We start from the raw sequence: 6,943 nt of genomic DNA on the forward strand, positions 1-6,943 counted from the left end.
GTCGTAGTTTCGCTACTCAGAAAGCCTGCGGGGGGTGGGGGAGGGGGGGAAAATGGGGCAGGGAAACAGGGCCACTTTCTCGAGGTCCTCAACGATTGGATCAGCCCCTATCGCGCGCTGGCGAGGAGGCGGCCCCGCAGTGTCTTCTGGGAGTTGTAGTTCGGAGAGTGACAGGCGCGCTCCAGTCGTCCCTGCGCGTCCTCGTGGGGGACAAAAAAAAAAAAAAAAAAAAGCTATTTTGAAACACTTGCAGGGCCGGGCGTAGAGAGCGCGGCGCTCGGAGGCTGGGGCGCGAGGGGCGTGGGGAGCGCGGCGCAGCGCGCGGAGGCTGGGGCGCGAGGGGCGTGGGGAGCGCGGCGCGCGGAGGCTGGGGCGCGAGGGGCGTAGAGAGCGCGGCGCTCGGAGGCTGGGGCGCGAGGGGCGTGGAGAGCGCGGCGCTCGGAGGCTGGGGCGCGAGGGGCGTGGGGAGCGCGGCGCGCGGAGGCTGGGGCGCGAGGGGCGTGGGGAGCGCGGCGCGCGGAGGCTGGGGCGGGCGCGAGGGGCGTGGGGAGCGCGGCGCGCGGAGGCTGGGGCGGGCGCGAGGGGCGTGGGGAGCGCGGCCCTCGGAGGCTGGGGCGCGAGGGGCGTGGGGAGCGCGGCGCGCGGAGGCTGGGGCGGGCGCGAGGGGCGTGGGGAGCGCGGCGCGCGGAGGCTGGGGCGCGAGGGGCGTGGGGAGCGCGGCGCGCGGAGGCTGGGCGCGAGGGGCGTGGGGAGCGCGGCCCTCGGAGGCTGGGGCGCGAGGGGCGTGGGGAGCGCGGCGCTCGGAGGCTGGGGCGCGAGGGGCGTGGAGAACGCGGCGCGCGGAGGCTGGGGCGCGAGGGGCGTGGGGAGCGCGGCGCTCGGAGGCTGGGGCGCGAGGAGCGTGGAGAACGCGGCGCGCGGAGGCTGGGGCGCGAGGGGCGTGGGGAGCGCGGCGCTCGGAGGCTGGGGCGCGAGGGGCGTGGGGAGCGCGGCGCGCGGAGGCTGGGGCGGGCGCGAGGGGCGTGGGGAGCGCGGCGCGCGGAGGCTGGGGCGCGAGGGGCGTGGGGAGCGCGGCGCGCGGAGGCTGGGGCGGGCGCGAGGGGCGTGGGGAGCGCGGCGCGCAGAGGCTGGGGCGCGAGGACCCGGAGTTAGAGCCAGCCCTTGTTACATAGGCTTCTCCGTTTCAAGGTAAACACTCTGCCCTGAAGACCGTTTTAGGATGCACAGGGCTGCACACTTCATTCTTTTGGGGGAGGTGGGGTGAAGGGGGCAGTCGTCCTGGAATTTGAATCCAGGGATTCCTGTTTGTTAGGCAAGTATTCTTTTTTTTTGGGGGGGGGGAGAGGGTCCGGTCACGGTGCCTGAACTCTGGGCCTGGGCGCTGTCCCTCAGCTCTTCAGCTCAAGGCTAGTGCACTATCACTGAGGCACCTTCCCAGCCCCTCTGTGAGACTCTTATCTCCAATAAGCCACCTGAAAACTGGAAGTGGTGCTGTGGCTCAAGTGGTAGCGCTCACCTTGAGCTGAAAAGCTCAAAGACAGTGCCCAGGCCCAGAGTTCAAGCCCCACGACCAAAAAAAAAAAAAATCAGGTAAGCCGAACTTGACAACGTAGAATGTGTCCTTGAAGTGTCCTGAGCTGAGATTTGGCTGCTCACACTGTTATATCCTAGCTACTCAGGAGGCTGAGTCTCCTGGGACCTCAATATCTCAGATTCTACTATCTTAGCTTTGGAACCCCCTATGTCTGCCTCCTGGGTCCCCAGTATCTCAGATTCTGTCTTAGTCTGTTCCTAAGGCCCCAGAAATCCCTACCTCTGTCTCCTGGACCCCCAGTATCTCAGACTCTACTATCTCAGCTTGAGGATCCTGGTTTGAAGCCAGCCTGGGCAGAAGCTTTGAGACTCTTAATTCCAATTAACCAGCAAAAAGCTAGGATGTATAGGCTCAAGTGGTAGAGTGCCAGCTTTAGTGGGGAAATCCAGGCAAGAACACAGGCTCTTGAGTTCAATCCCCAATACAAGCACAAAACAAAACAAGTCAACTTCTCAATCAGGCTGACCTAGATTACCTAATTGCCCTAATTACTTCCCATCCAAATTTTTCTATCATCTCTATACCCTAGCCCAGCTTTTTTTCCCCTAAAGCATCAACACCTTCTAAAACATGGTTGCACAGCCTAGGCACTACTTACATTTGTGGCCAGGTGAGTCCTTGTACATTGAAGGAGGGCTCGCAACTGCCTGGCTGGACAACCTATTGTGACAGCTGTCACCATCTCTAGACTGCCAGATGTCTACCTAAGGCCTCAATAGCCCCAGGTCGAGAACCACTGTTCTGACATATGATCTAATGTGTTTGTTATTTGTCTCTTACCACTGAAATACAAGCTCCATAGGACAGGTAATACGTGTGTTTTGTTTACTAATGTGTCCTGGTTGTTAAATACTGGGCGTAGAAGCTCACACACCTAGTCCCAGTTTACTCAGGGAGGCTGAGGCAGGAGAAACACTTGAGCATAAGCATTCAAAGTCAGTTTGTATAAAACAGTAAGACCCACTGGACGATGGTGGCTCATGCCTATAATCTCAGCTACTCAGGAGGCTGAGATCTGAGGATCACTGTTCAAAGCCAGCTGGGGCAGAAAAGTCCCTGAGACTCTTATCTCCAGAAAACTGGAAGTGACACTGTGGCTCAAGTGGTAGAGCACTGGCCTGGAGCTCAAGAGCTCAGAGACAGAGCCCAGGCCCAGAGTTCAAGACCCAGGACCAACCCTCCACCTACCCCAGGGCCCAGAAAAAAGGGCTGGGAATGTGACTTAAAGGTAGAGTGCTTGCCTAGTATGCACAAAGCCCTGGGTTCAATTCCTCAGTACACACATAAACAGAAAAATCCAGAAGTGACCCTGTGGTTCAAGTGGTAAGACTACTAGCCTTGAGCACAGAGAAGCTCAGGGACAGCACCTAGGCCCTGAGTTCAAGCCCCAGAACTGGCCCCCTCCCCCCCAAAATCAGATAGTAAGAAAACAAACAAAAAACCCAGTAAGATTCCCCAATCTTTTTTTTTTTTTTTTAATTTTATTTTATTGTAAAGCTACTATACAGAGGGTTACAGTTACATGAGTGAGGTAATGAGTACACTTCCTCTTGAACATTGTTACCCCCTCCATTGTTTTCCCCCTACCATCCCCTCCCTCCCTCCCTTCCCCGAGGTTCTTTTTTTTTTTATTGTGATTAAATGATTACATAATTTCAAAGTCACAAGTTCATTCTAACTTCCCTGGAGCAAAAGGGTAGAGGGAATGGCTTATATGGTAGAGTGCTTGCCTAATAAGCTTGTAGCCTTGATTTCAGTTCCCCCCCAAAGTCTAGCTGTTGACCAGGCATGGTGGTATAAACACTCAGCACTCAGGAAGCTAAGGCAGAAGGATGACAGATTGTGTTGGGAGAGAGAGAGAAAAAGAGAGGGAGGGGGAGGTAATGAAGAATGAAGCCAGGAACCTATGATCCTAGCTATTCAGGAGGCTGAGACCTAGAAGATTATTATTTGAAGCCAGATGAAGAAGAAAAGTCCAAGAGACAACACCTCTAATTAGCCAGCAAAAAGCTGGACTGCAGGTTTAGCTCAATTTGTAGAGTACCACCCATGAGTAAGGAAGCCAAGTGTGCTGAGTTCAAACCCTGGTGCTGACAAAAAAAAAGAGAAAAGAAAAAAGAAATCGGACATGAGCCACACATGTTGAGCTAAATGAAAAGAAAAAAGCCAAGTATTGGTAGCTCACGCCTGTAATCCTAGCTACTCAGGAAGGAAGCTGAGACTGACGATCACGGTTCAGAGTCAGCCTGGGCAGGAAAATCCTGAGACTCTTACCTCCAATTGGCCAGCAAAAAGCTGGAAGTGGAGCGATGGATTAAGTGGTAGGGTGCCAGTTTGAGCAAAAAAGCCAAGCAAGAGTGTAAGCCCCAGTACTGGCACAAAAAACAAAATTGGGAATTAAACTGTGTCTGAGCCATACCCACAGCCCCTGGATAGGGGATCCCAATGAAGAGGATATGGAACTCATATTCTCCATCTTCCTGGAGGTTTAGAATTTGCCAATATAAAGTGTTGGGCAAAATAATGTTTTTTGGTCAGTCGTGAGGCTTGAACTCTGGGGCCAGGACACTGTCCACCACTTGAGCCACAGCGCCACTTCCAGCTTTTTCTATTTATGTGGTGCTGAGGAATCAAACCCAGGGCCTCATGCATGCAAGGCAAGCACTCTACCATTGAGCCACCTTCCCAGCCCCAAAATAATTTTTTGTGTGTACGACAGTCCTGGGACTCCTTGAATTTAGGACTAACGCTGAGCTTTTGTGCTCAAAGCTAGGGCTCTACCACTTGAGCTACAGTTTTGTTAGTTAATTGGAGATAAGAGTCTCATGAATTGCTACTCAGGAGGCTGAGATCTGAGGATTGTGCTTCAAAGCCAGGCCAGGCAGAAAAATCCCGAGAGTCTTAGCTCCAATTAACAACCAAAAAAAAAAAACCCCAAAAACAAAAACCCGGAAGTGGTGCTGTGTTCAAGTGGTAGAGTGCTAGCCTTGAGCTGAAGAACTCAGGGACAGCCCAGGCCCAGAGTTCAAGCCCCACGACCAACCAAAAAGAAAAGAAAAGAAAAGAGAGTCTCATGGACTTTTTTGCCCAAGCTGACATGAAACCCCGACCCCATAGCTCAGCCTCCTGAGTAACAAGGATTACAGGTGTGAATCAGTGGTGCCTGGTTTGGGCAAAATAATTATTTTTTGGTCAGTCCTGGGGCTTGAACTCAGGGCCTGGGTGCTGTCCTTCAGCTCTTCAGCTCAAGGCTAGCGTTCTACCACTTGAGCCACAGCACCACTTCCAGCTTTTTCTATTTATTTGGTGCTGAGGAATTGAACCCAGGGCCTCATACATGCAAGGCAAGCACTCTATCATTGAGCCACCTTCCCAGACCCTCTGGAAGTCTTTTGGCTGGTCTGTTTCTGGGTGTGGAGGAGGCAGCCACTTCTCCAAGTTGATGGAACCTGACCCCAGGATTCCAGATTTTAGCTTTCCAGAGGCCTGGTTATCCCTTATCCCTAGACCCTGTCTATGGATCTGTATACCCCAAAAGGCAGAGGAAGCATTTTTTGACACCAAAGGCATTGTATATCATTACTTACTTTAGTCTCACCAGACTATCCCATAAGATAGGTTTTATGATTCCTACTTATAAATAGGGAAACTGAGGGCAGGTAACTTACTCATGACTGCATAGACTTTAATCCGGAGTATCTAACTCTCCAGCCTGGGCTCCTAATCAGGCCCTCAAACTCAAACCTCCAACCTCCATTCCCAACCAGGCAGTGGCACTTCAGACTGGTCCTATACTTTCCTCCAGTTTTAGTATCTTTTTTTTTGGTCGTGGGGCTTGAACTCTGGGCCTGGGCACTGTTCCTGAGCTCTTCAGCTTGGGGCTAGTGCTCTACCAGTTGAGTCACAGCACCACTTCCAGTTTTTGGGTGGTTTACTGGAGATAAAGAGTCTTACAGGGCTGGGAAGGTGGCTCAGTGGTAGAGCGCTTGCCTTGCATGCATGAGGCCCTGGGTTCAATTCCTCAGCACCACATAAGCAAAAAGAAAAAAGCCAGAAGTGGCGCTGTGGCTCAAGTGGTAGAGCACTAGCCTTGAGCTGAAGAGCTGAGGTACAGCGCCCAGGCCCAGAGTTCAGGCCCCACGACTGGACCCCAAAAAAAAAAAGAATCTTACAAACTTTCCTGTCCAGGCTGGCTTTGAACCATGATCCTCAGATCTCAGCCTCCTGAGTAGTTAGGACTACAAGTGTGAGCCACTGGTGCCCGGCTCTTCCAGTTTTAAATCCTGCCATAAGCCTTGGAGCTCAGCCTTCTACCCTCTGGGTCCTGTCCTGATCCCAGGACTCAGGACTTCCAGTCCAGCTCTCAGGCCAGCATACTGCCTGGTCCTAGAAAACCCCAGCTATGAACAAGTAAGCCTCCTGAGGCCTTTCTCCTCTTCTCTCCCTCCTTTTCTCAGCATCCTCTCCTGGGTGGGCAGTGGAGTGCCAGATTCCTTCAGTGGCCTCCGATTCCCTTCTACTCTCTCCACCCTGCTCCATGTGTGCCCCAGGCTGCCCTCTACCATTTGCAGTGCCTGAGGTCTTAGGGCTCTGGCTGGTGGACTGGCTTTTCTCAAAGGCAGGCAGAAGAAAAGTGGAGTCTGGGAGCAGGGTAGGGTGGGGGAGTTTACCTTCCTTCTCAGGCCTGGCCAAGGTTGTTACTACAAGCTAGGGCTCCCGTTTGGCCACCCCTTTGTCTTCCTGGCCAGCTGCCTGGGGTCACTGCTGCCCAGGCCCTGGCACTGCTGCTCCTTGGTAGGTTGCTTTAATACTGCCCACGCTTCCTGCCCCATAACACTGTCTTCATTTACCCTATTTGGCTGTGTCATTTGATTCTTGAAAATGCAGTATGGATACTAGGGTTTGAACTTAATGTTGTCCCTTACCTTTTTTTTTTTTTGGTTGAAGGTCAGTACTCTACCACTTGAGCCACAGCTTCACTTCCAGCTTTTTGGTGGATAATTGGAGATACTTTCATGGACTTTCCTGCCCAAGCTGGCTTCAAACCATGAACCCCAGATTTCAGCTTCTTGAGTAGCTAGGATTACAGGCCTGAGCCAGGGGTGGCTGGCAGGAGATCTGGTCTTAAACCACCCACATTTTTCTCTAGCTCCTGCCCTCCCATTTTCTTTCTTTTTTTCCTTTTTTTTTTTTTGCCTGAACCCTGGGCCTGGGTGCTGTCCCTCAGCTCTTCAGCTCAAGGCGAGTACTCTACTGCTTGAGCCACAGCGTCACTTCCAGTTTTCTAGTGGTTTATTGGAGATAAGGGCCTTTCCTGCTCGGGCTGGCTTTGAACCGTGATCCTCAGAT

Source organism: Dipodomys spectabilis, unplaced genomic scaffold, assembly GCF_019054845.1.
Source record: "Dipodomys spectabilis isolate Male_0828 unplaced genomic scaffold, ASM1905484v1 ptg000030l, whole genome shotgun sequence".
In the NCBI taxonomy this organism is placed as follows: domain Eukaryota; kingdom Metazoa; phylum Chordata; class Mammalia; order Rodentia; family Heteromyidae; genus Dipodomys; species Dipodomys spectabilis.